The 27,451-nt window shown below is 34.6% G+C and overlaps 2 long non-coding RNA genes across 2 annotated transcripts in view; one reads left to right on the top strand and one right to left on the bottom strand.

Moving 5' to 3' along the window:
* Nucleotides 1-18,341, bottom strand: part of LOC144288895 (uncharacterized) — a 58,595-nt gene extending 40,254 nt beyond the window's left edge. The window contains exons 1-2 of the long non-coding RNA XR_013356913.1: nt 18,212-18,341; nt 17,081-17,114 (exon numbers count right to left, since the gene is read on the bottom strand). This is a non-coding gene — a long non-coding RNA (uncharacterized LOC144288895). The remainder of the gene's footprint in view (nt 1-17,080; nt 17,115-18,211) is intronic.
* Nucleotides 17,353-26,678, top strand: LOC144288894 (uncharacterized). Its single transcript, XR_013356912.1, has 2 exons — nt 17,353-17,502; nt 26,383-26,678. It is a non-coding gene; the product is annotated as an uncharacterized LOC144288894 (long non-coding RNA).
* Nucleotides 26,679-27,451: the final 773 nt, after the last annotated feature.

The following is a 27,451-nucleotide window of genomic DNA, read 5'->3' as shown; positions in this document are numbered from 1 at the left end:
TGCATCATCCATGCATTTAACCGGTTGCACTGACATAATTACTGAGTAATATATTCTTTCTTCCACTAACTTTTAAATTTTTTTTTAAATTTTTATTTATTTATGATAGTCACACAGAGAGAGAGAGAGGCATAGACACAGGCAGAGGGAGAAGCAGGCTCCATGCACCGGGAGCCCGACGTGGGATTCGATCCCGGGTCTCCAGGATCGTGCCCTGGGCCAAAGGCAGGCGCCAAACCGCTGCGCCACCCAGGGTTCCCTCTTCCACTAACTTTTAATGCTACATCTCTCTCCCCACTCTCCACAATCTCTCTCTTTAGGATTCAATATATACATGGATAAGTTTGTAGACTCTCTTCATCTATTTGATCTATGGATCTATATCTATTATACTAGTATCCTACCATTTAAGCAAGCAGCTCCAGGAAACCTTTCATATCTAGTAGTACAACTTCTGCAACACTATTCATTTCCACGAACTTCTTGGCAAGTTTCATGTGTTTATTCTTTTATGCTAGCTTGAGAATGATTTTATTGAGCGCCAAAGTTAAGTATTTTGGGGATTTCAATTGGCATTACATTCAATGTATATATTATTCTGGGAACTGGACATGAAGTCTTCTCATCCTGGAAAATGATGTCTTTCTATCTAATCAGATTTGTTTTATGGTATTTACCATTTTCTCAGAAGTTCTTTTTGACAAAATCTTATGTTTCTTGTTAAATGTATTTCTATATATTACAGAATTTTTCACTATTATGGATGCAGGACATTTTTCTATTTTAACTTCTAGCTGTGATTTTTAGTATAAAACTATTAATTTGTATATATTTATTGTTAGCCATTTATTAAATTCTCAAAATACTAAAATAGTTTTCAAAGTTGAGTTTTTTAGATTTTCTAGGCATAGATTCATAATCACTATAAATAAATAATAATAATTCTCTTCTTTCAATAGTGGTCCTTATTCCTTGTACTTTTTGCATTAACTAGAATCTTTAGAAAAAAACTGAATAGTGGTGATGGCAGATACTCCTGTCTTTTTTCTGGCTTCAGTGGCAATGTCTTCAGCATTTTTCTATTTTGTATGATTTGTGGTGGTTGTTTTTTGAGAATGACTGTCTTTAAGGAATTACTTTCTGTTTCTTTTGCTTAGAGTTGTAATCAAGAAAGGCTGATGAATTTTACCAAATTAAAAAATATATCAATTAATATCACTACATATTTTTGGTTTTTTGCATTTATAAACATTCCATTAATAGATCACCTAATGATAATTGTCTTTTCACTATAAGGTCTACTGCTCTCTGAGTAAAATCCCATCTTCTTCCCCTGCTTTGCAAGATCTGGTTCTTACCTTGGCCCTTGCTTATCAGTATTCCATCCCCCAAGCCTACCTTCTATTTCCTGAGATCATTAGCCTTTCTTACATACGTTATCTTTGTTAATAATGCTCTCTCTCAGGATGCCTGGGTGGACAGCAGTGGTCTGGGGATCGAGTCCCACATCAGGCTCTCTGCGAGGAGCCTGATTCTCTCTCTCTGCCTATGTCTCTGCCTCTCTCACTCTCTCTCTTTCATGAATAAAAAAATAAATAAATAAAAATAATGCTGTCTCCCTAGTCCTTCACATGCTGAACATAGTCTCCTCCTACAGAACTCTATATCTCCTCAGACTAGCTTTCCCTGACCAATCTATCTAAAGATGACTCTACTGAGTATTATTCATTTCATTAATTGATTTATTTGCTTTACGTCAGTTTTTCTTTTTTAAACTATCATTATCTTGCTATTTCTTTATAGTCTATTTTAGGATCAACAGATTTTTCCAGGATATCATTCATTTCATTAATTGCTTTATTTGCTTTACATCCGTGTTTTTTTTTTTTTAACTATCATTATCTTGCTATTTCTTTATGGTCTATTTTAGGATCAACAGATTTTTTTTTTACTGCAAGGACTAGGTAGTGGATATTTTAGATTTTGCGATCATTATGGCCTCTGTTTCAATACTCTGTTCTGGCACAGTTGCATAAAGCAATCAGAGGGAATACATAAAGAAATAAACGTGGCTATGTTCCAATGAAACTATTTACAAAACAGGCAGCAAGCCAGATTTGATCCATAGGCTGGAGTTTGCTGATTTTGGTTGTTACTTTAGTTTTCTTTCTTGATCTTTTATCAGTTTTCAAGATGAATTTCAAGAACTTCTACTTGAGGCACTTATTCAAGTAGAATTTTAGCTGTGTGTTCTTTTAGGTTTTTATCTATTATGTTATGTTTGCCATGAATCTCTTAAAGATCTTACACTTCATTTTAAAGTTTATATTTCTTCTCGAGACTATATTAAAGCCTGTTTTCAATTATAAAGCAATTAAGTTTATATTATTTCTTTGTTACTGATTTTAGTTTTTTCCATTTTATTGAAAGCACATTACTTCCTTCATTTAAAAGTTTTCTAACCTTTTTATCTATCCAATTTCAGATGATATTTTACAATTGTCTATGAATGTAATGATAAAATATGTATAGTGATAGAGATAGCTAGATAAAAAATATCATAAATATAAAAAATATCCATATACATATGTTGGTGATTGTTCTGTTCCAAATTTCTATATACTTATTTGGTAAATATATTAGTTATGTCATATCAATTTCTATTATATTGTTTTTCATTATAAATATCATTTTTGTTAAGTACCTTTTTTTTAAAGATTTATTTATTTATTCATGAGAAACACACAGAGAGAGGCATAGACACAAGCAGAGGGAGAAGCAGGCTCCATTCAGGGAGCCCGATGTGGGACTCGATCCTCGATTAGGCCCTGGGCCAAAGACCGCACTAAACTGCTGAGCCACCCGGGCTGTCAGTACCTTTTACTTTTACTACATCTGATATTAATATAATCATCTAATTTAAAAAAAATTTTTTTATCTTATTTTATTTTTTTTTAAGTAGGCTGCTACCCAATGTGGGGCTCAAACTCATGACCTGGAGGTCAAGAGTCACAAGCTCCACTGACTGAGCCAGCTAGGCTCCCCCACCGTCTGATTTTTTAATTCATCTTTGCCTAATGGATCTTTCTCTATCTCTTTATTTTCATCATTTTTTTTTTGTTTCTGGTAGTCAGTATATAGCTAGATTTTCTTTGTTAAACCAATCTAAGGGGCACCTGGGTGGCTCAGTGGTTGAGCGTCTGCCTTCGCCTCAGGTGGTGACCCCGGAGTCCTGGGATCTATTCCACATTGGGCTCCCCACAGGAAGCCTGCTTCTCCCTCTGCCTATGTGTCTGCCTCTCTGTGTGTCTCTCATGAATAAGTAAATAAAATCTTAAAAAAAAATAAACCAATCTGAAAATATATCTTTTAATGGAGGAATTTAACCAAATCATTCAGTTTGATTTTGTTTTATTCAACTTATTTTATATTTACTCCTTAGTTTATTATGTTATAGACTTGTTTTCCCTTCCCATGTGTTTCTTACACTGATCTTTTTAAAAGTTCTTTTCCTTGGTAAATTATTCTATTACATAGCTCAATTTAATGTTTTAGTCAATCATATTTAAACCTCTAAGTTCTCTATTGATCTGCCAAAATGAAATAATTACTGTATTGTTCTGCCTTGACTCTCCTATCATTCTCTGCACTTTTTTAGCTTTTGACTAATTTCTCTAACTTTAATTTCTTTTCCAGTTTTATTGAGAAATAATTGACATATATCACTGTACAAATTTAAGGTATATACAGCATGATGGTTTGATTCACATATATTGTGAAATTATTACCACTATGGATTCAACTAACATCCATCTTCTCATTCAGATAAAATAAAATGAAAAGAAATAAAAAAGGAAAAAGGAAAAAAAGAAAATAGGAAAAATATTTTCTCCTCATGATAAGAATTCTTAGGATTTACTCTTTTAGGAACTTTTCTATATATTACACAGTGATGATAATGATAGTCATCATGTTGTACACTCTATCCATAGTATTTATTTATCTTATACCCAGAAGTTTGTACCTTTGACTACCCTCCATTAGTTGTTCAAGGAAATGTTTAATTTCTATGTGTCTGTGAATTTTCTAGTTCTTTTCTTATTCTATTCTTATTCTATTCTCATTTCTAGTTTTAAGCCATTATGGGCAGAGAAGATACTTGATATGATGTCAATCTTCTTTTTTTAAGATTTTTATTTATTCATTACAGACATAGATAGATATATAGAGAGAGGCAGAGACACAAGCAGAGGAAGAAGCAGGCTCCATGCAGGAAGCCCCATGTGGGACTCAATCCCAGATCTCCAGGACCACAGCCCGGGCCGAAGGTAGCGCTAAACCGCTGGGCCACCGGGACTGACCCGGTGTCAATCTTCTTGAATTTGCTTACACTTATTTTGTGGCTTAACATATATGCTCAATCCTAGAAAATCTTCCATGTGTGCTTGAGGAGAAGGTGTATACTATTTTTGTTGGATAGACTGTTCTGTATATGTCTTTGTCTGTTTAGTCTATAGTGTTATTCAAACCCACTGCTTCTTTACTGATTCTCTGCCTGGATGATTTATTCATTGTTGAAGGTGGGATACTAAATTCTCTAATTATTATTGTATTACTTATATTATTTATTTCTTGTTTTGGCTCTGTTCTTACCTAGCTCTGTTTTAGCTCTGCTCTTACTTTATATATTTAGGTGCTCCAATGTTGGGCACATAAATATTTAAAATATATCTTTTTGATGTATTGACTCCTTTATCATTATATAATGACCTCTTTTTCTCTCTTTACCATTTCTTTTTAACTTTCAAACTATAGTTGTCAGTGAATTATGCACTACTGTCACCAATTGCAGAAATTAACTATATATTTACCATGATTTGAGGTTTATACTACCTTTTAATACTTTTACAATATCACTTAATGTTCTTCTAATACCACTCAAAGAACTACCTTTGGGACTTTTTATAAGGCAGGCCTGGTAGTAATAAACTCCCTTAGCTTTTGTTTGTCCAAGAAAGTCCTTATCCCTTCATCATTTCTGAAGAACGGGTTCTCCAGCTATAGAAATATTGGTTGATAGTTATTTTCTTTCAATATTTTGAATATGTAATCCCATTCTCTCTTGGCTGGAAAGGTTTCTGTTGAGAAATCTTGCTGCTATGAAAATTCTTTTTTTGTCTTTGACTTTTGACAATTATAATGTGTCTCATTGTGGCCTTATTCATGTTCAATATATTTGGAATTCATTGGGCCTTGTTGATCTGCATGTCCATTTCCCTTCTCAGGTTTGGGAAGTTTTCAGCTGTTACTGCTTTAAATAATACTTTCTGCTTATTTTTCTTTCTCTCCTCTGTCTAGAATTCCCATAAAGTGCATATTGCTTTTTTCTTTGTGTTCCGTAATTCCCATAGACTTACTTTACTTTTTTTCATTATTTATTTGTTTGTTTATTTTATTTACATATTTATTTACTTTGCCCCTCTGACCAGGTAATTTCCAATGTCTTATCTTCCGGGTCACTTATTCTTTCTTCTGCATGGTTGAGTCTGCTTTTGAAACTCTATTGAATTCTGCAGGTCAGTTGCACTTTTCAACCCTAGGATTTGTTTCTGTTTAATGGCTGTTCTTTCCTTGTTGAACTTCTCATTTTGTTCATGCATTGTTTTCCTAATTTTGTTTAGTTATCTCTCTGTGGGTTTTGGGGGTTTTGTTTGTTTGTTTGTTGGGGGTGGGAGGATGGTGGTTGTAGTTCATTAAACTTCCATAAGAGAGTTATTCTCAATTCTTTGTCTGACAATTCATAGGTCTTCATTTCTTTAAGGCCAGTTATTGGAGCTTTATTAGTTTCCATTGGTTGCATCATATCTACTTGATTTTTCGTGATCATTGAGTTCTTACATTAGTATATGCTCATTTGAGAAATCAGGCTCCTTTTCCAGACTTTATAGGTTTGCTTTGATAGAGATAGTTCTTCACCATTCAGCTCAATTTGGGTTTCTGGTTATATCCACTGGTAATGTCCGTGGGCAGATGGGCCCTTCTATTATGGTCTATTTTGGAGTGAGGTAGCTGTTCAAGCTCTGAGGATAGAGAGTGTGTGTGCCACTGGCTGAGAATAGTTAGATAGGACAAGTAGCTTGGTTTTCTACCCAAGTGAGGCTGTACTATGGGCCTCACAATTGCTTGAATTCTCTCATCAGGCTTACTAGTGGGATTAGTTGGGACTGTGTATGATATTCAGTAGTAGAAGGAGCTATGGATTAGCTTCTCTGCCCTAGTAGGCAGCAGGACAGGACCCAGAAGCCTGTACAAATTATTGTTTAGGGGTCCAAATCAGGCCAGAGTAGTCACTGAATTCCCTGGTAAGGTAAGGCCACCAGTCTTGCTCTACAGACAAGGGAAGCCACAAGTTGTGCTCTGTCAAAGTGCAACTACACATAGGAGTATTGAATGGGCTATGCAGCTGCTCCAGTGCTTTGGTTAGCTTCCCTGGTCAGACAGGCTGAAGGCTATATTCAGTATAAGTAGGGCTATGAATTAGATTTTCTGCCTGGGTACAGAGGGAGATGCAGGTCTAAAACCAGTAAAGCTCTCTGTTTGTTGTCTTAACTGAAGCCAACCTGCTCTCCAAGTTCCTGGACCAAACAGGGCCACCGGCATTGTTCTGCAAACTACTGGCTCTGCCCACCCACTTCTTGGCTTGAGTGCCCCTGGGCCACACAGCTTCCAGGAGTTATTGCCAGCCCTCTTTGTCAGATGGGGCTGGAAGATATGCTTCACATGGGTGGGGCTATGATTCAGCTCCTTGCCTGGGTGGGAGGAAAAGGAGCTTCTCTAGGCTACTCTCAAACTGGCTGTCTGCTTGGAAGGGACTGGGAGCAATCTTCAGTCTTCAGCAATGAATTAATACCAAGCCTTTGCATGACACGAGAATATTCCATGCCCGGTACTGGGGACTTTACTTTGGGGGCAATCAGTTGTGCTCCACTTATTGGCTTGAGCACCACTGGGCTGCACAGCTTCCAGAGTTGTCACCAGCCCTTTTCCTCAGATGGGACCAGAAGATACTCTCTACAGAAGGAGGGGCTATGATTCAGCTCCTTCCCAGGGTGTGTCCAAACTGGATTTTAAGGCCAGTAAAACTTCTTTGAGCATCTGAATCTGGCAGATCTGTACCCAACCAAGTTGCCTGGTCAGAGTGTGCTTTGCTCTGTGGATGACCAAGCTGCTGGTTAAGGTTACTACTTGGGCACTGCAGGTATGAATCGGTTAAGATACATATGCTGATTGTTCCAAGCTCTTCCCCTCTTCTTTGTCATAGCCAGATTCCCTGTGGTTGAGCCCCGCTGATTGTCCTTTGATCCCATGGTGCAAGAGCAGAGAGGAGGCTCCCACAAAATATCCCACAATGCTGGAAGGTTGATTTATCCCCTGGGTTATCTTTTCACACTGGAGGAACTGGAGGCTCAGGGGAGACCTCTCTACATAACGCAGCTTTGGTTTCGGGGAAGGACAGTGTGGTCAGTGTCTTGTCACTTTTCTTACACTTCTAATGCAGGTTGTCTTGGTCTCTGAGATGCAAGAGGAGTGCTTCACCTTCACCCCCAAGTCCTAGGATTCTCTCAATGGTATCCTGTTCTTGAGTAAATTGTTCATTGTGACAGGGAGCAAAGTTAGGAGCAACCTAGGTCCCCATCTTGAAGTCACTCTCTGCTTTTTCTGATGCTGGGATTGCTAGTCTTTGACAGAGTTTGGTACAGAGCAGAGCTATGGAGGCAAAATTTCCACTCTGATAATTTTCAAGGTCTCTTAGATATTCTCAATAAATGTAGAAAGAATGAGCTAATGAGGGGGTAGGTACAGGGAGAATTTCCTCCCTTAGAAAATATCTGCAATGAGAAGATGGTATCCAGCCAATTTCCGTGTTGTTGACCCTCTCCCTGTCAGAGGACTGGGTCCATTCCCTATTGCATTGTTCCAGGGCAAAAGGTCAAGCATTCATTGGCTATGATTAGACTTGTTTAAACTTTAACATCTGCTTGTAATTAGTATAAATCCTTCCAAGATTCTGATATATGATAAATTCTAATCCTTAGTTTCCAGAGCCATCGCACATGTTTTTCTAATGTGTGTTTTCATAGATATTTCATAAAATTTTGTAGTTTTTGAAAAAGTAACACACAGTATTTCCTAACTTTTGGAAAATGCAAAAGTGTCCCCCAAAGGAAGATACCCATGATCAATTTATATAATCTCTGGTCAGATTGTCTTTTATGTATTATTCTAATTCTGATTTTATATCTATTTTTGTAATGCTAGAGTCAATCTATTTGCAAACTGTTCTGTATTTTTAAATGTATATATCACAAATATTTCTCATGCCATTTAGTATTCTTCAAGAGTACAATTTGTGTTGTTACTTAGTATTTTGTCTATAATTTTCAGAGAATTGTTTTCAAAGTTAGCAATAGAGTTGTGCTAGTATTTTCTTTTCACCTTTTAGTATACTCTTATGTCTATGTCTACTTTCTCATTCTTAAATTTGTTTATTTGTGTTTACCTTCTATTATTTTTTTAGAGTATGTAGAGGTTATTGTATTTATCTCTCTTTTCATTAATCGGCACTTTTTACAACTTTTTTGGTAGAATTTCATTTTAACATATTTAAATTAAAAAAAATACTTAATTTCAAACTTGTACAAAAGTTGATGAGTTGGCCAGGAAACTTCCATATACCCATGACCCAAATTCACCAACTGTTGACATTTTGCCCATTATCTGTATTATTTTGTATTAGTATATGATATGTGAAATGTATATCAAATGTGTTTTTCTACTGCTATTCTACATTATACTTTTTTTTCTGAAATACCTTGGAAATAAGTTAAAGATATGTTTATTTTCTCAAATATTAGAGAATATTATGTATGTGCATTTCCTAAGAACCAGGATATTTTCTTGTAACCACTGGGTAGTTAAAATTGGGAAGTTATACTTTGATACACTGTTGTTGAACCATAGTCTTATCATATTTATCTATGCCTCAATAATGTTCTTTATAGCATTGCTTTAGTTATCACATCTCTGGTTTTTCTTTAGTCTGAAAGATTTCCTGTCTTTCTATATCTTTCTTGACTTGAAAATTTGAAGAGGTATGCGCAGTTATTTTGCAAAATGTGTCTCAGTGTGACTTTGTCTGATCTTTTCTCATGATGATATGCGGGTTATACATTTTTGAGGAAATGTCACAGAGGTGATATTGTGTCATTTTCAGTGCGTGATAGAAGGAGCCATGTGACATTAGTTTGGATCACTTGGTTAAGGTGGTGTCTGTAGGCTTCTACACTTTGAAGTAATTGTGCATTACTTTGTCATTAATAAGTAATTTATGAAGAGAGAATCTGAGGCTATGAAAATGTCCTGATCCTTTACATTCACTAATTTTAACATTGCTTGATTATTTTTAACTTAATCATTTCTTCTGCATTTATTGGACATTCTATTATAAGAAAGACTTTGTATTCTCCCCTAGTTACTTACATCTGCAAGATTCTTATATTAAATTTGCTGTAAACCATTACCAAATTTATTTTGATCTACAATCATCCCAGAATTACCCAGTATGAGTCCCTTGCAGTTGTCCTTTCTTCTTTGTTTTTTAACCTTCAGATTATGTTGTTTTTTCATTAGTGCTAGTAACTGTTTCCTGTTATTAAATTTATTTCCATGTGTACTCAAGAGTATACTGAATTGTTGATGTATAGGAGATGCCTCATTAAATTTCAACTTTTTACTCAAAGGCCTTCAAACAGAATAGTGTTGACTTGGTAAGAAATTTCCTACATTAGAAAATAATTTACAGGTAAAACAGAACATCCTGTTAGGTGTCAAACACACCGACCTTCTCTCTTGTACTTTTCACTGTTTTAGTTTTTAACATAGTGGCCTATGGAAAAGCATTTGTTAGTTTTTTTCTTTTTGATGACTTTTTGTTATGACATGGGAGAAGGTCCTCATCAGGTCTGTAAATCTTCTAATACCACCTCCTTTTGTGAGTCGGCCATGAATCCATATCACAAATTCTTGATTTTCAGGAACCATTTTTTGCTCTCTTTCATTGTAAGAGTTTGTAGATCTTTACATACTTCATGCTTTCATTTTTTTAAATGTCAGGGTTTTTTTTTGTTTTTTTTTTTGTTTTTTTTAGTTCATCAATTTTGTAAATGTACAAAAGTGACACAATTTCTTCCTAGATTTCTGTGTCAGGTATAGAGAAAGAAATGAAGAAGAGTTCAGACCTGCTTTTATATGTTTTTAAAGAGAAATTTTCCGTTGCTTATCATTCTCTTTGTCTTGAATTTTGCTAACCCCTTTACATGTATACTGGGATATATTCTGTGGTCTCTGGTTTTTTACTTGGATTTTTTGAATTTGTGATCTAAATGTCCTTCTGAACGAGCCTATTGAGACTGCCAAAGAGCCAGTATTTGTTGGGAACTATGCTCCCTACAGTGTCATTCCTAACTCATGCCCTTGCCCATCCTTTGCTCTGCGGCAGTGAGGACAAGGAACTACAATCCATACTTCCACTCAGGCTCTCCTTTATGCTTCTAAAATAGCTAGCTCCATGATTCTTTGAACACTTTCTTACTTCCATTTTCCCGAGGTAACCTGGTTGTTTTTAGTCAAGAATGGCATTTAGATATTAAGATCTGCATGGTAGGTCTGATCATTGCTACTGATATTATTGCCTTTAGTCCCTTTTTGTAGAGAGCTGGGAAATAATCTTTATCTATTTATACCTATATCCTATATCTGTTTTTATCTCTATATCTAATGTTTCTATTTCTACATTTAAATAAGAAAAATCTCATTTTCAATTCAATACCACAGGTCACATATGGTTCTCTTCTTTCTATATTTTTGTTCCTCTATGACTGTTCCTGAACAGTGAGAAATCTGGATTCCATTATCATCAATACTTTTACACACTTTGCACAAATCTAGGATACACAGAAGTTAATTTCCGAATTGTTAATTCATACCACTGAGAAAAGTAAGCCTACTAATGAGAACCTTGTTCACAGATTTGCTTTTAGACGAAGTGTATGTACAGTTAGCTACACAAAAGCTAAGTCTACAACTGATGAATTTTAACAAGTGCATACATAAATACAATCCACATTCAGGGGTTATTAGAGAAATGTCTGATTTTAGAACTGGGGCAGGAAATAAATAAGATGAGCCTCGAGCATCTTGTAATGCCAAAAAGTTGCAAGTGCTAAAAAATAAAATTGTAGGCACACATGAAATGGATACAAAAGCAAGCTGAAAGATTTTCCAATGGTCAAAGTGGCAGCAATTTGAAAAAAAATAATATTGGATTATAGAACAGTATAAAATAATTAGTTCTATGCTGATAGAACTAAGTGATTGAATAAATACATAGAGCTGAAGAGACAAATTTCCCATGCAGAGTTCCAAATAATTTGTGTAGATTTACTCTGCCGTCAAATGGAGTTATAGCCCCCATTTTAATGAGGATTGTGCATAGCAACTTGCTCCCAAAAAATGTAGTATCAAAAGGAAGGGGAAAAGTAACTTCATAGCAGAGAGACCTGGGAAACACTATCTCAGTCCATTGATCAAGGTTAATGTCAACAGTGATAAGTCTTATTAATAGTATGTAAGATTGGTAGAGAGTAATGGAAACCACACTTTATGGTCTTCCTTCCAAAAATCCATAGCCCCAGTCTAATGATGAGAAAAATATCAGACAAATTCCAACAGAAGAGACTTCTACAAAATACCTACCCAGCACTCCTTAAAACTGTCCAGGTCCTCAAAAATGAGGGGAGTCTGAATAATTGCCACAGTCAAAAAGAATGTAAGGAAACATGACTAAATATACTATGGTGTCCTAGAGAAAAAATCCTACAAGAGAGTTTGGGTTAAAACTAAGAGAATATGAATAATATATAGACTTTACATAATCATAATAATATATCAATATTAATTTATTGTGACTAACGTACTGATGTAAGATGTCAAGAAGGGAAATGGTGTGAGACATAAGGGAACTCTATAGTATCATCTCAGTTTTTCCATAAGTCTAAAACTGTTCTATAAAATGAGGTCCATATATTTTAGAGTATATGTTGAAGTCTAGAAAGCCCACATGCTTTGGGATTATATGCATAAACTCTGCAGTTTAAAGGTCAATTGTATTGAGTTATGATTTATTATTCTTTCCTTGGTTTGCAGTGTTAACTGCATTCTTTTGATAAAATGATTCAGAGTTATTTGCTTTCACTCCCTCAGGTGAAAACTTCCACATGTACCCTTCAATATGCTATTCAGTAACCTCCTATTGCAATATTTTTTAATAAAAATTCTTCCCAGAAACAATATATTATGGAGTTGGATTTTCAACTTTATTAAGTGAAGGACATTAGTTCTTCCCGTGATAGGTTCAAACAAATCTTGCATTGAAAATTCAGATCTCACATATATTACTTTTGCTCTGAAAAGGAAGATGTGCCTTGTGAGAGAATTGAAGTACAGTGCAATATGTGATAACTGTGAATCTTGAGGGCTGAATGTGACCCCAAAACAAGGACCAGATATAGCATTGTACAAATTATTCTGACAATGGCTAAATTGTAGCAGTCCAGGCAAAAAGAAAATAAAGTAAATAAGCAAAACAAAAGACTCAAGGCACGTCACTAATTGAAAATATTTATAAATGTCATTATGTAGTAAAGTTCTTCACTTTTTTTCAAAATTTCTCAGCATGGCATAGGGATATATTTGGAGCCTGTTTGCCATATTTATATAAATATAGAGCCAATTCCTTTGTCTCTGTTTGGGGAAAATTTATTAAGATCAAAAACTTCCCTGATATTAAAATTCTGTACAACCCCAGATAAATTCCAGAAAGAAAATTATTTTTCTATTTGGGCAGAAATTCATATTCTGTGATGGTAAAGGGGGATAATTCAGTTCAAAATGGGATTTTCAGTAGAGCATGATGCTGTTAGAACTACAGAAAGCAGCTTTTAGGTATTAGGGGAAGAAACTTGTATCACTAAAGAAAATTATACCAATTCAAAATAGGACAAAGGCATAACTAGATGCCCTTTCAATATCCTATCAGAACATTGTCTAACACGACCACCCAAGGATTATCTAATTCTCTAGAAGATATACCTTTGTTTGAATTACTAGTTATGTTTGATTAGATGCAGGTTCTGTGAATTATGTGTCAATCATATGGATTTTTTTTCCAGTAGAGGTGCAAATGATTTCTCTTTGGCAGGAAAAATAACCCAAAAGATTGTAGTTTTTATTGCCCTGTAGGATACTAATCAGTTCTGTCTCTCACTGAGTATACTTATTTCAGCAAGCCTTTTTTTCCTCACTGACTTAATATAAATCAATCTCAATCTCATTCTCTTTCTGTATATATGTACACACAACAGCACAGATAGATATACACACATAGATATGTAATATGTATGTATAACGTATATTATGGGTGTATATATCTCAAACATTCTTTGAGTTATTTTGTTCCCATTTCTTAACAGCAGAGTACCTACACAAATTATTTGGAACTCTGCATGGAAATTTGTCTCTTCAGCTCTAGGTATTTATTCAGTCACTTAGTTCTATCAGTATGGACTTTTGGATACTCATTTTATACTTTGTTTTATAATCCAATATTATTTTTTAATTGCTGCTGCTTTGACCATTGATAAATTTTTCAGTTTGCTTATGTGTCCGTTTCATGTGCTCCTATGATTCTTTCCCCCCTCCTTTTTTTTAAGCACTTCCAAACAATTTGGCATTACAAGATACTCCAGGCTCATCTTCTCTATTTCCTGCCTCGCCCTAAAATCAGACATTTCTCTGATTGTGCTACTGGCACCCTTAATTAATAAGTCAAATACATCTCTGATGCACAGTCTACATTTGTATGAGAGTCATGCCATAATAAAATCATCCAAAGTTATTTACTTTTGCTTCCCCAGGTGAGACCTTCTCCATATATTCTTCAACCCATTAAAACAGGTCACTGAAGGGCAGCCTGGGTGGCTTAGTGGTTTAGCGCCACCTTCAGCCCAGAGCGTGATCCTGGAGACCAGGGATCAAGTCCCACGCAGACTCCCTACATGGAACCTGCTTCTCCCTCTGCCTGTGTCTCTGCCTTTATCTCTCTCTCTGTGCCTCTCATGAAAAAAAATAAATAAATAAAATCTTAAAAAAAAAGAAAAAGCAGGTCACTGAAAAAAAATCATACACAGATTCATTGGTTTAGGGTGGGAGTTCACCTCTTCCCTGCTGCCTCTTATGCCCTCATGTATTTATGATTATGAGGTGGCTCAAGATAGTGTTTGTGAGCTACTACCATAAATGCTGATGAAATAGAGGTGGCTTAATTTCTGCAAAGTTAAGCAGCTTGACCTTGTGATGGGTGCACAAATTGAATGTACCATAAGCTTTCAAGCAGAGAAAATGCTTTTAACATTTTACACTTTAAAAGAAAACCACTTCTTTTTAAAAATATATTTTATTTATTTATTCATGAGAAACATCGAGAGAGGCAGAGACATAGGCAGAGGGAGAAGCAGGATCCCTGTGGGGAACCTGATGTGGGACTCGATTCCAGGACCACAGAATCATGACCTGAGCCAAAGGCAGACACTCAACCACTGAGTCACCCAAGTGCCCCAGAAAACTACTTCTTAATGAAAATCAACATTTACTCATTTTTTATCAAATGTTATCCTCAAGGGAAAAAAATATATTTTAATCTGCAGATTATACAGGGGGAACTAATATAACTAATTAACACTATTACTTATCAAGTAGTCTATAAATTGCCCTTTTTGTGATACAATCACCACAGGATCAACGTACACTAAATAATTGAAATACATAAAACAGGAACAAAATAACTACCATGTTAAATTTTATTGAATAACCATCTAGACAAATTAATGAACACCAAGTATTTGACTACTCAGTCAACCTAGGAATAAAGTTTCCAAAAGAAAGAGAGAAAGAAAGAAGCTACTCTCCTAGATGTAGCTTCTGGGACAAAATAAAGAAATATCATCAAAATGTCTGGGCTGGTGTAGCCAGTATTGATGATGAGAAGGCCCTAATTGTTAGACCTTTACATAACACAGTCAGCATTTTACAAATAAATAGTCATGGAAGTACATATCCTATCCCAGGGAAAATGTTTTGCTTTTCCTGCTTCTGTTCACTTGTCAGGTTCTTAATGAATCTGTAATTTACAACCAGTAAGTGATACGGTTAAAATTTGAATTGTAGATTTCTAACTCTACATTTAGCATTTTTTCCTAAAGACGATAATATCCATATTCTGACTTTTGATTATTTTATATCAGGGTTTATTAAAGCATTTTATGTTTCAGCAGGAGAAACAATATTTTCAGGGTTTAATTCCATGGGAATAGGATGTATGCATATATAGTAAATTCTGAATTAGCCATGCCAAAAAAAGCATTAGCATGAGAGGTTAAAACATCATACCCAGTGTACCACTTGAAATGGAGACAGGTCCCACCAGCAAAGAAGTGAATGTGTGTTTCCATGTCCATTCACGTTTATGTTTCATGACAAACCTCAACTTCTAATTGTTTCCCACATAGTTTCTGTTGAAAATATTTAGTGCAACCCACAGCAAAGTTTCCCAAAGCACTCATATTCAGAAAACTCAGGGGTTTATCATTCTTTTACTGAAGCATTGCCTAATTATGGAGGCAAATTTCACTTTTGACCGAAAGGCCAGAAAATCTAGTAAACCTTTGGGATTTTCAATTAGTTTAAAAGACATATATAACACTACCATTTGGAGAGTCTTCAAATAAAAAGATGATTTGGGGCACCTGGATGGCTTAGTCAGTTAAACTTCTGCTTTTGGCTCAGGTCATGATCCTGGGGTCCTGGGATCAAGCCCCACATCCGGCTCCCTGATTAGTGGGGAGTCTGCTTCTCCCTCTCCTCATGTTCTCTCTTACTCGCTCTGCTTTCTCTCTCTCCTCAAATAAACAAAGAAATGAAACTCTAAGAAGAAAGTGATTTAGGGGTACCTAGGTGGCCCAGTTTGTTAAGCATCTGACTCAATTTTGGCTCAGGTCATAATCTCCAGGTCCTGAGATTGAGTCCCACATTTGGGCTTCAGGCTGAGCATGGAGCCTGCTTAAGATTTTCCTTCTTCCCTCTCCCTCTCCTCTAAACAAAAGAAAGAAAGAAGAAAAAGAAAGAAAGAAAGAAAGAAAGAAAGAAAGAAAGAAAGAAAGAAAGAAAGAAAGCAAAAGGTGATTTATAAAATAAGTCAGTCACATGGAAAGGCCAACCACTGGATTGGAGACTAAGAACCTCAGGTTCCAACAGAGTTCACACTACAGGTATGACATGAAAAAGTTAGGAAATCACTGGGGAGTGTTTTCTTCAAATGGAAAATCGGAGGGCTATATTAACTTCTAGAAAATGTCTAGATTCCTTCTCTTCTGTTTCACAATTCATTGACATCTCTGAATTTTCCCATCATGAAAAATAAATTCCAAATGCATATGTTTATGAAAACATAAACAAGCATCTAAAGTTTAGATATTGCTATTGAGGGTAAAAAGAAAATAGTTGTCATAATTGTACCTAGTTTTTACATTACTCAAAAAAGTTAAAATAACTTTTATAAAAGAATTTCTATTACTGGAGAAATGTTCAATTTATTGTAACATTACCTATAACTGTACCAAATAAAACAAAATTGTAACTATCTCTTTAACTTGGACATTCTGCAATATTTTAAATATAGTGACTAAAAGTGTAAATATATTATATAACAAAGTTTATAAAATAACTTCTGAAAACAAGCATCTCACAGACTGTCACTTATTTATCTGAGAACATGTAAATACAAACTAATATGAATCATAACATTCACTTTTGAGTATGACTAATGAAATTGATAGTAAAACCAACATAGCTAAAAGGCCCAACTTTGAAAACTAAATAATTTGTTTATCAGTGTGAATTCTGTCACCTTTTGTTTTCCAATCCTCTTTATTCTTCTTTCCCTATCAAAAAAAAAAAAAAAATCCACTGAAGTATATCTTCAGAATCATGAATATCCAAGTCACCCTTCCCCCCCGACCCCCCCACCCTCCTGCAAAAAAAGGCAAATAATTTCCAGAAGAATTAAAACATGGCTCTTTCTATTAGTGTTGGCATTTCAGTTCTGTTCAGAGACCCTCTCAAATTTAGCTGGAGATAGTTTCCATGGTAACTGAAGAATGTGCTCTGATGAGTCTTGAAACAGACAAATAAGAATCTCTGCTTCTTACAAGTGGGCAACAATTTAATGCTTAATGCTCTCTAATGCTTAATGGAAGACATTTGAATCTATTTTGGTTTCAGACAAAAGCTGAAAAAAAGCCAGTTCTGTCAATTACACAAATCTAAAAGGTAGGTATTAGTAAAGTTGAGGGTAATACAAACTGTTTTATCCTTTTCAAGATCTAAGAATATATAAAAATGTATTATTATCTGATATTAAATATTTTACACTACCATGAAGAACTTTAAAAACCAATTTCCTTAATCCAAGCAAATTTATCCCTTTCTATTGTCATTGTCATTTTTAAATTAATTATTCCTAATTAATATAAGTATAGTTTATAAACACTGCAAATAATTAAATGATGTTTAGTTTTTTTATGTGTGTATGTGAGATCTGATTGTTTTGGATAGAGAAAAATTGAGGATGGATTAATGGGAATGGACAAGTCAATATGTGAAAGAAACAAACACTGGCAAGCTAGTGAGTTGAAAAATAGGTATAGCCTTTCAAAGTTAAAGAAAAAAAAACAACAACCCATGAACATAAAAAAGAAAATTAGTATTGCTCAAGAAAAAAATCATGACCCTACTTGAAAGTATCTCTGCATAAACTGGTATAAAAAGATAATTAAAACAGATGAATCTTCCCTAATCCAAAAAAACACAAAATCAACAAAAAGACTGTTAATTCCCTAGAGAGGAATCTATGTCTTTGTTGGTTGTGACACTGGTTACCAAAGTAATGACTATATTTGAGAGGTCCCTGGCTACAAACCCAATCTCTTGAAGACCTTTAGTAGACTCTAAATCAAACAGACCCTTATAATGGACTCACCTGTACTTTCTACTGCTCAAACACCTGAACCTTAGCAAATGAAACTTGTTGCTAAGCAAGGCAAAAATCAAGGTCGTTGTTGAAAAATTTGGTTTAAAACTGTTTTCATCTTAACTCTCCAGAAGTTAGAACATTCCACCTGGCATCATTTAGAATCCTGTGACCCAGACATTGTAACTGACAGGAGAGCCACTGGCCCATATGATGTATTTGTGTGATTTAGAGGTTATGAATGCTGGTGTTAAGGCTCACAGCAAGTAAAGCACAAGCTGGATTTAAGTTACCCTACCCCCCCACCCCCATCCAGACATATCTGTGCAGTATATAAACTGCATGAGGCAGTCCTAGCACTAGGTCTTGAGTGTGCAGTGATGAGCAGAACAGGCCAGTAATACCAACAAAAAAGAAAAAAAAAAGATTGGGATCTGGTTGGTGTTTTTTTGTTAATTTTTTTTTAATTCAATTTGCCAACATATAGTATAACACCCAGTGCTCATCCCATCAAGGATTTGGCTGTTTTATAGGACTATTAATACTTACATGAATTTGCTCAGCATTCACTTACAACCTACTCTGTGCCAGTAATATTGTGTAAGGACTATCAGGATGGGATTTAGGAAACACAAAAGAACTCTCAGGACATAACTACTTCTTCAAATTCCTACACTGAGACTGTTCCAAACCAGCCCTGACTTTTGGCAGCCTAAGGCCACATTCCTAGGACTACCCACTCTTTCTAAGTTCCTGCCTGAAAAAGCTCCAGGCTGTCAAAAGAATTGACTGTTCAGTAGGCCCCTGACCCCACCTTCTTAGAACATTTCCCCCCAAAGTAAAGAAAGAAAGAAAGAAAGAAAGAAAGAAAGAAAGAAAGAAAGCAAGCTGGCAATTGTAAATCCCTCCCCATCCCTTTGAGATATATACTTATTTCCTGCAATTTAGGATTGTCTTCCTCAAGAACATGAAGCCATCCCTTTGAAATGTCAACTTTGGGAAGGATAGGACCTTTGTCTCCCAGTCTCTGTGGGAGGATATAATCCCAACTTCAATAATTGCTAGCTAGGAGATACAGATGGCCTAATTGCATTTACACTGACCGACCCTCTTACCTACTTTTTGTCATATTTCACTCCCCTGGCACTGCTTGAGCACTCCCTTTTCCTACTCCTTCATCCTCCCTTTAAAACATCCAGTCACCTCTGCACAAATTGGAATGGAGCTCAGTTCTTTCCCCTACCATCAGTAGTTACTGAATAAAATGTTTTCACCACCTTAATGTTTGACCAGGTTTACCTTTGAGAGATCTAAAGGAGATATTCTAGTATGAAAACTATATGCTAAAAAAATGACCCCCCTGAAATTAATATTAACACTGTATGTGAAATACCTGAAATTTAAATAAAAACTTAAAAAGACGATAAGATAGAGAATAAACGTGCTATGATAGTAATTTAATTAATTAAATTGAGAGTGTGTGATATAAGGCCTGCACACTGATATGAATGATAATATAATAATATGTGAGAAGAAGGGAGACATCTATTGGGCAGAGTAGGAAGGCGATGTGGTTGGAGTGGGACCTTAACTGGGCTATATGAGTTTGGATTTGGACAAGGGAAATAGAGAGAATTTAACCTAGTATTGACATAAGTTCATTTTTTCTTTTAAAGATTTTATTTATCAGAGAGAGTGTGTGAGAGAGAGCATGAGCAGGATGGAGAGGGAGAAGCAGGCTTCCCACTGAGCAGGGAACCTGACATGGGGCTCAATCCCAGGATCATGACCTGAGCCAAAGGCAGACATATAACAGACTGAGCCATTCAGGTGCCCTCACATAGGTTGATTTTATTCCAGAAGACATGTGCATTGTCATAACCATATTAATAAATTCTAAGATCCATAAGAGGAGACTTCCTATCTGATTGTTTTTTCATACTTGCATCATCAATGTATAAAATACAATGGTCTCAACAAAATTCATTGAATTAACAAATGAGGTATCATTTAAATAAAATGAGACTAAATATGTGAACTAACAGGCTGCATATGGAAACAATCAAAATGAAAGAAGAGGCATTAAAACTGATGTCACAGAAATAAAAAGAATCATGAGATTAGCATGAACAATACACCAACAAATAGGATAACCTAGAAGAAATGGATAAATTCCTAGAAATATATAATCTACTAAGAATGAATCACAAAATATAGAAAGTCTGAACAGATCTATAACTAATATGGAGATGGAATCAATAATCAAAAATCTCCCACAAAGAAAAGCCCAGAACCAGATGGCTTCACTGGGGAATTCTACCAAACATTTAAAAAAGAATTAACACCAATCCTTATCAAACTCTTCTAAAGAACTAGAGGGGAAGGAGTATTTCATTTTATGAAGCCTGTATTACTCTGATACCAAAGCCAAAGACACTGTGAGAAAAGAATATAGATGCCAAAACCCTCAGCAAAATACTAGCAAACCAAATCCATCAGCACATTAAAAGCATCATGTATTGAATAAGTGAGATTTATCCCTGGGATACAAGGATGGTTCAACATAGGGAAATCAATTAACGCCATATATCCCATTAACAAAATAAAGTGTAAAATCACAATTATCTCAAGAAATAAGGGAAAAGCATCCTTTCATGAAAAAACTCTCACTAAACTAGGAAAGTATCTCAACATAATAAAGGCATATATGAAAAGGCCACAGCTGACATATTCAATGGTGAAAACGTTAAAGTGTTTTCCCTAAGATTGAGAATGAAGCAAGGATGCACATTCTTGCCATTTTTGTTTAAGTACCAGAAATCTCTAGCCAGAGGAATTAAACTAAATAAACAAATAAATGGCATTGCTGTCAGAAAGGCAGAAGTAAAATTGTCCCTGTTTGCAGATGACATTATCTTACATATTGAAGACCCTTAAAGCCCCCATCAAAAAACTGTCAGAGTAAATGGGTTCAGTAAAGTTGTTGAATAAAAAAATCAACATATAAAAATCAGTTGCATTTCTATACACTAACAATGAACTATCTGAAAAGGAAATTAGGAAAACAATATCACAATAGCCAATTTACAGTTACCAAAACTAAAATACTTAGGAATAAACCTAACTAAAGAGGTGAAAAACTTGTATATTGAAAACTACTTAGTATCGTTGAAATAAGGCACAAAGGAAAAGAAATGGCAAGAATGTGCATCTCATGTTATGGGTTGCAAGATTTAATATTTCTAAAATGTCCATATTATCCAAAGACATCTACAGACTCAATGCAATCCCTATAAAATCCCAATGGCATTTTTTAAAAGTAAACTCTACACCCAACATAGGCTTAAATTCACGACCTCAAGATCAAGAGTTACTTATTCGACCAACTGAGCAAGCCAATGGCATTTTTCTTACAGAAATGTAAGAAACGTAAATGTAAAATGTAATGTAAAAAACAACTCTATAGTTCTTATGGAAATACAAATAGCCAAATCAACTATGAGAAAGAAGATATATAGGCCAATGAAATAGAATAAAGATCCCAAAAATAAATCCACACATACATGATTAATTGCTCTTTGACAAAGATGGCAAAAATACACAATGGAGAAAGGATAGTCTCTTTAACAATCTTGAAGAAATTGACTATCCACATGCAAAAGAATGAAATAGGACCCTTATCTTACAGAATAAAAAAAAAAAAACAACAATAACAAAAACCTCAAAATGAATTAAAGATTTAAATGTAAGGCCTGAAACTAAACATCCTAAAAAATAAATAAATAAATAAATAAATAAATAAATAAATAAATAAATAAAATAGAGGCACCTGGGTGGCTCAGTGGTTGAGTGTCTGCCTTTAACTCAGGTTGTGATCCCTGAGTCCTGGAATGGAGTCCCATATTGGGCTCCCTGTGGATAGCCTGCTTCTCCCCGCCTGCTTCTCCCCTATGTCTCTATCTCTCTCTTTAAATAAATACTTATTTATTTAAAAAAATAAAATATTTTAAAAAATAATAAGGGAAAAGCCTCATGATATTGGTCTTGGCAATGATTTCATGGATAACACCAAAAGGAAAGGCAAGTCAAAGCTACAATAAACAAGTGACTATAAACAAGTGAGACTATAGCAGATGAAAAAGCTTCTGTTCATTAAGGAATAATCAAGAGAGCAAACAAGCAAGCTACAGGATGAAAGAAAATGTTTGCAAACCATACATCTGATAAGAGGTTGATTTCCAAAATCTGTAAAGAATTCCTACAACTCAATGGCAAAAAACCCTAAAAAACTGATTTCAAAAATGATCAAATAGCTTGAATACTCATTTTCCCATGGAAAACCTACATGTAGCTAACAGGTACATGAAAAATGCCCAATGTCATTCATTATCAGGGAAATGCAAATCAAAACCACCATCACTTCACCTATCAAAACTACACCTAACAAAACTACAAAAGATAATGTGTCAGCAAGTATGTGGAGAAATTGGTACCCTTGCACACTGTTGGTGGGAATGCAAAATGATGCAGTTGCTATGGAAAACAGTTTGTCAAAAAATTAAAAATAGAACTATCATATGATCCATTAATTCCACTTCTGGGTATTTATCCCAAAAACTGAAATCAAGATCTCAAAGAGTTATTAGCACTCCCATGTTCATTGACACAGTATTCACAGTAGCCAAAATATGGGAACAACTTAAATGTTGATCAATAGTTAAATGGAAAAAGAAATGGTGGTGTATATATACAAATGGAATACTATTCAGCCTTTAAAAAGAAGAAATTCTGCAACATGCAACAACATGGATGAACCTTGAGGACATTATGCTAAGTAAAATAAGCAAATCACAAAAAGACAAACTGCACGATTTCACTTATATGAAGTATCTGAAATAGTCAAATTCATAAGATCAAAGAATAGAATGGTAGTTGCCAAGAGCTAGGAAGAGGGGGAAATGGGGAGTTACTAATCAACGTGCCTAAAGTTTCAGTTAAGCAAGATGAGTAAACTGTAGACACCTGCTTTCCAACATTGCACCTATGGTCAACAATAATGTGTTGTACACTTGAAAATGAATTTAGAGGGTAGACCTCATGTCAAGTGTTCTTACCAAATAAAGTAAAATTTCAAAATATATTTGAGGGCATGTCTTGAGGTGCAAATAAGTTTCTTGGATTCACTTTGATCTTTTTTCAGGTTTGATTTTTAAGTTCATTAATTAATCTCAGTGTCCTTTAGTCAAAGGCTATTTGGCTCTACTGCAGAGGCAATGCACTTCTGAGAACTCTGATTCCTCATTCATTAGGACCTCATTCATTAGGAGGACATTTGATTTCAGGCTATTAGAACATGATGTGTTCCCACCTCCCTGTGAGCTCCAGGAGTTGTTATGTCCACATTGGCTGACAGTTCTTTGTCAGAGTCAATACTTTCCTCTTGTGCATGCACAGATCAGTATTTAGTCAAAAAATGGGAAGATTCTGCAGAGCAACAGAACTCTTCCATGATTGCTCCATTTTCTTCAGTATTATGTCCTGAAGACTGTAGCTCCCTTGACCTCTGAAAACTTTAAACTGTATCCTTTACTCACCAACACTACTAAGCTATGCTTGACTTTTACCTCAGTGTGCTGCTGATTGAACACTGTCTCCAGGCAGTGAGCTATAGGGCTTACCTTCTTTGTTTACTCAACAATATGAAATAAGAATAAGCACAGATCCCTGGCCATAAATAAAGTTGGAAAACAATGAAATGACATATTTTAAATATTGAAAGAAAAATCCTATCAACCTGAAATTCGACACCCAGCAAAATTCTCTTCCAAAATGAAGACCAGCTAAAGACTTTATTTTAGACAAACGAAAGCTGAGAGAATTAGTTACCAGAGGGCCTGCACTATAAGAAATATTTTTAAAAGTTTGTAGAGCAGAACAAATTCAATTCCAGATGGAAACTTGAATATACACCAAGAAATGAAGACTACCAGAAATGATAAATCCAAGTACATGAAACACAAAAATGACAGAACTATAAAGAAAAATAGACAAATCCACAGTAAGAGTTAAGAGATTTTGACATGACTTTCTTAGCAACTGTAGAACAAATTGATAGAACAATTAATAGTAACTGATAGAACAAATAAAGACAAAGGCAGTAAGGTATAAAAGATATGCATAACATTGTAAACCAAGTTGACCTCATTGACATTTATAGTATACTCCTATGCCATAACCACAGAATACATATTTTTTCAAGTATAAATGAAATGTACCATAAAAGAAGGTCACTATAAATATGTATCATATTCTTTATCTACAGCAGAATTAAATTAAGTCAATAATGGAAAAATACCTGGAATGTGTATGAAATACTTATAAACTAAATAACACAGATCTAAATAAATATGGGCCCCCCAAAATCACAACAGAAAACAGAAAATGTGAACTAAAAGAAAATGAAAATAAAACATAATAAAATTTATGAGATGCAACTAAAGCAGTTATTTATAAGAAAATTTATAGCTTTAAATTCTCATATGAGAAAAAAATTCTAAAATCATTATCAAAGATTCTTCATTATGAAACTATAAAAAGAAGAGCAATATTAAACCTAATGTTAGTAAAAATAAGAACAGAAATAAAAAAAACAGAAAAAATAAATAAAATTAATGAAAAAAATCTATTATCTGGAGAGTAATAAAATTGCTAAGGCTGTAGCTGAATTGAACAATAAGAAAACAAAAAGATAAGGTTACCAATATCAGGAATAAAAGAAGAGAAATGGCTAAAGATATAGCAATCATTAAAAGAATAAGAGATTGCTTTAAAAATGTATGCCAATACTCTGAATAACCTAGATGAACAAGCTCCTTGAAAAGCACAAATCACAAAATAAACACAAAAAGGAACAGAAAAGTCAAATCGGTTGAGGACTTTTCTAAGGAAAACACAAATTTACAAAACAGTCTCCTGAAGCCAGAGAGTCCTATATTTATTATCAAAATTAAATTTCTAATTAAATATCCTTCTACAAAGAAATCCATACAGTGTAAAAAAGTCAGAAAAGGAAATAAAAGGGCATAGAGATGGGTAATGAAGTAAATATTTCTTCATTCACAGATAACATGATCATCTACATAAAAAATACATAAGGCTACCAGAGCAAATGAGTGAAATAATCAGCAGTACAGTAGGACCCAAATCAAGATACAACAATCAATCATATTTCTCTATGCTATAAATAAATAATAAAGAAAATTGTATAAAATGGTGCCATTTACAATATCATCCCAAAGCATGAGATACTTAGGAATAAATTTAACAAAATAATTGAAAGAGGTATAACTGAAAATTACTAAACTTTGGTGAGAAAAATCAAGAAAACTGAAATAAATAGATGTTTGTTAGTGGATGGGAAAACTAAGTATTTCAATTCAGTTTTCCACAAATTGACAGATTTGATGCAATCCCAAAGAGACCACAGCAAGACTTTTGTAGAAATTGTTAAGATGATTTAAAAATGTATATGAAAGAGCAAAGACCTAGAAGAAACAAATTAATTTTTTAATTATGAAGTTGGAGGAATTAAGCTTCCTGATATCAAGCATGATGGAGCTGTAGTACATAAGTAGATATATATAGACCAAAAGAATGTAGAGAATCTAAAAATAAACCCATGTATCCATGGTCCTTTGATTATTACAAAGCTGTCCAGATTACTCAGAGAAAAAGAGTCATTTTTACAAAACGGTACTAGAACAATGAGGTTTGAATATTTTTTTTAAATGAAACAACTCATACTTTATAACATACATGAAAATTGACTTGGGCTGGATCTTAGACCTAAACATAAAACCTAAATTACAAAATTTTAGAAGAAAACCTTAGTGATTTTGGACAGGTTTCTCTAACAGAACAAACAAAAAGCATGAATGATAAAAGGAAAAATTACAAAATATATTTCATCAAAATTAAAAATATCTTTTGCCAAGAATAGTGAAAGAACTGACATTTCATCCAACTTGCAAACCAATGAGTTAGCCTGCCTTAGTTCCCTGGATGCTGTCACGCAAGACTCCTGAGTCAGAGCTTAATTACTCATGGCACAGCAAGTAGTATTACCATTAACCTATTTCTACCAATTCTCTTTGTCCCCAAATCCCACCGGGATGTGGCAGATGGACGCAGATGGACGCCTGAACATGCAGTGAGTGGTGCTGTAGAGGAGGAACCCCGAGCTTAAAGAACTCAAATCTTTTATGATGTGCAGTATGCATGACTGCCCTTTGCACCAGAAGGAAATATTATCTTTTTTATACTGGACGGTCAGTATGCCTGTCCTTTGCTCTGGAGGGAGACACCATCTCCTTCTTTCAAGGCTGAGTGCTATACAAACATCCATTAAAACACAGTCCAGAGAAAAATTCAGTTATAGCAACTTGATCACAATAAATGTAGAAATGTGAGAAACCTGGGAAGACTTGTCTACCAAAACTGTTCTCTTCCAAAAATACTGTTAAGTACATGAATGGGAAATATACACCCAAGAAAATATTTACAACACATATCTGTGTCATGTTCTGTGATTCAGAATATATACAGAACTTCCACCAATTGATAAAAATACAAACAACACACTTTAAACACAGGAAAAGTATTTAAATAGATATTTACAGAATAAATCTGAAACTATGAAAATGTGTTGAACATCTACTTGACAATTTAAACAATAATGATAGTACTACCAATACACACAACATGGTTGAATTGCAGAAATACTACGTTGTGCAAAAGAAACCAGATACAGAAGAGCACACTGTATGATTCTAATTTTACCAAATTCTAAAAAAGCCAGAATTAATCTATTGTGACAAGAAGGAGATCAACGTATACTTTGGGGTTCAGGATAGAGTTTGACTTCATAGAGCTACAGATCCTAGTAGAGTAATTGAGACATTCTGTATCTTGATTACAGTGGTGGTTACCCAATTGTATACATTTGTCAAAACTCATTAAACTATACACTTAAAATGTGTGTATTTTACTGCATATAAATTATGCATGCATAGAGTTTATTGAGGATATAGTCCAGTTACATAAAAGATGACTTGAAATAACAAACTCACAGGTAAAGTCATTGTGCATGAAAAATATGGTGTTGGATTTGAACACAGTGAAACAGATTTAAATATAATCATCTAGGAATGCCTGGGTGGCTCAGCGTTTGAGCGTCTGCCTTTGGCTCAG

Source organism: Canis aureus, chromosome 18 (assembly GCF_053574225.1).
Source record: "Canis aureus isolate CA01 chromosome 18, VMU_Caureus_v.1.0, whole genome shotgun sequence".
Lineage (NCBI taxonomy): Eukaryota > Metazoa > Chordata > Mammalia > Carnivora > Canidae > Canis > Canis aureus.
This window is presented reverse-complemented; position numbering and strand designations above follow the sequence as displayed.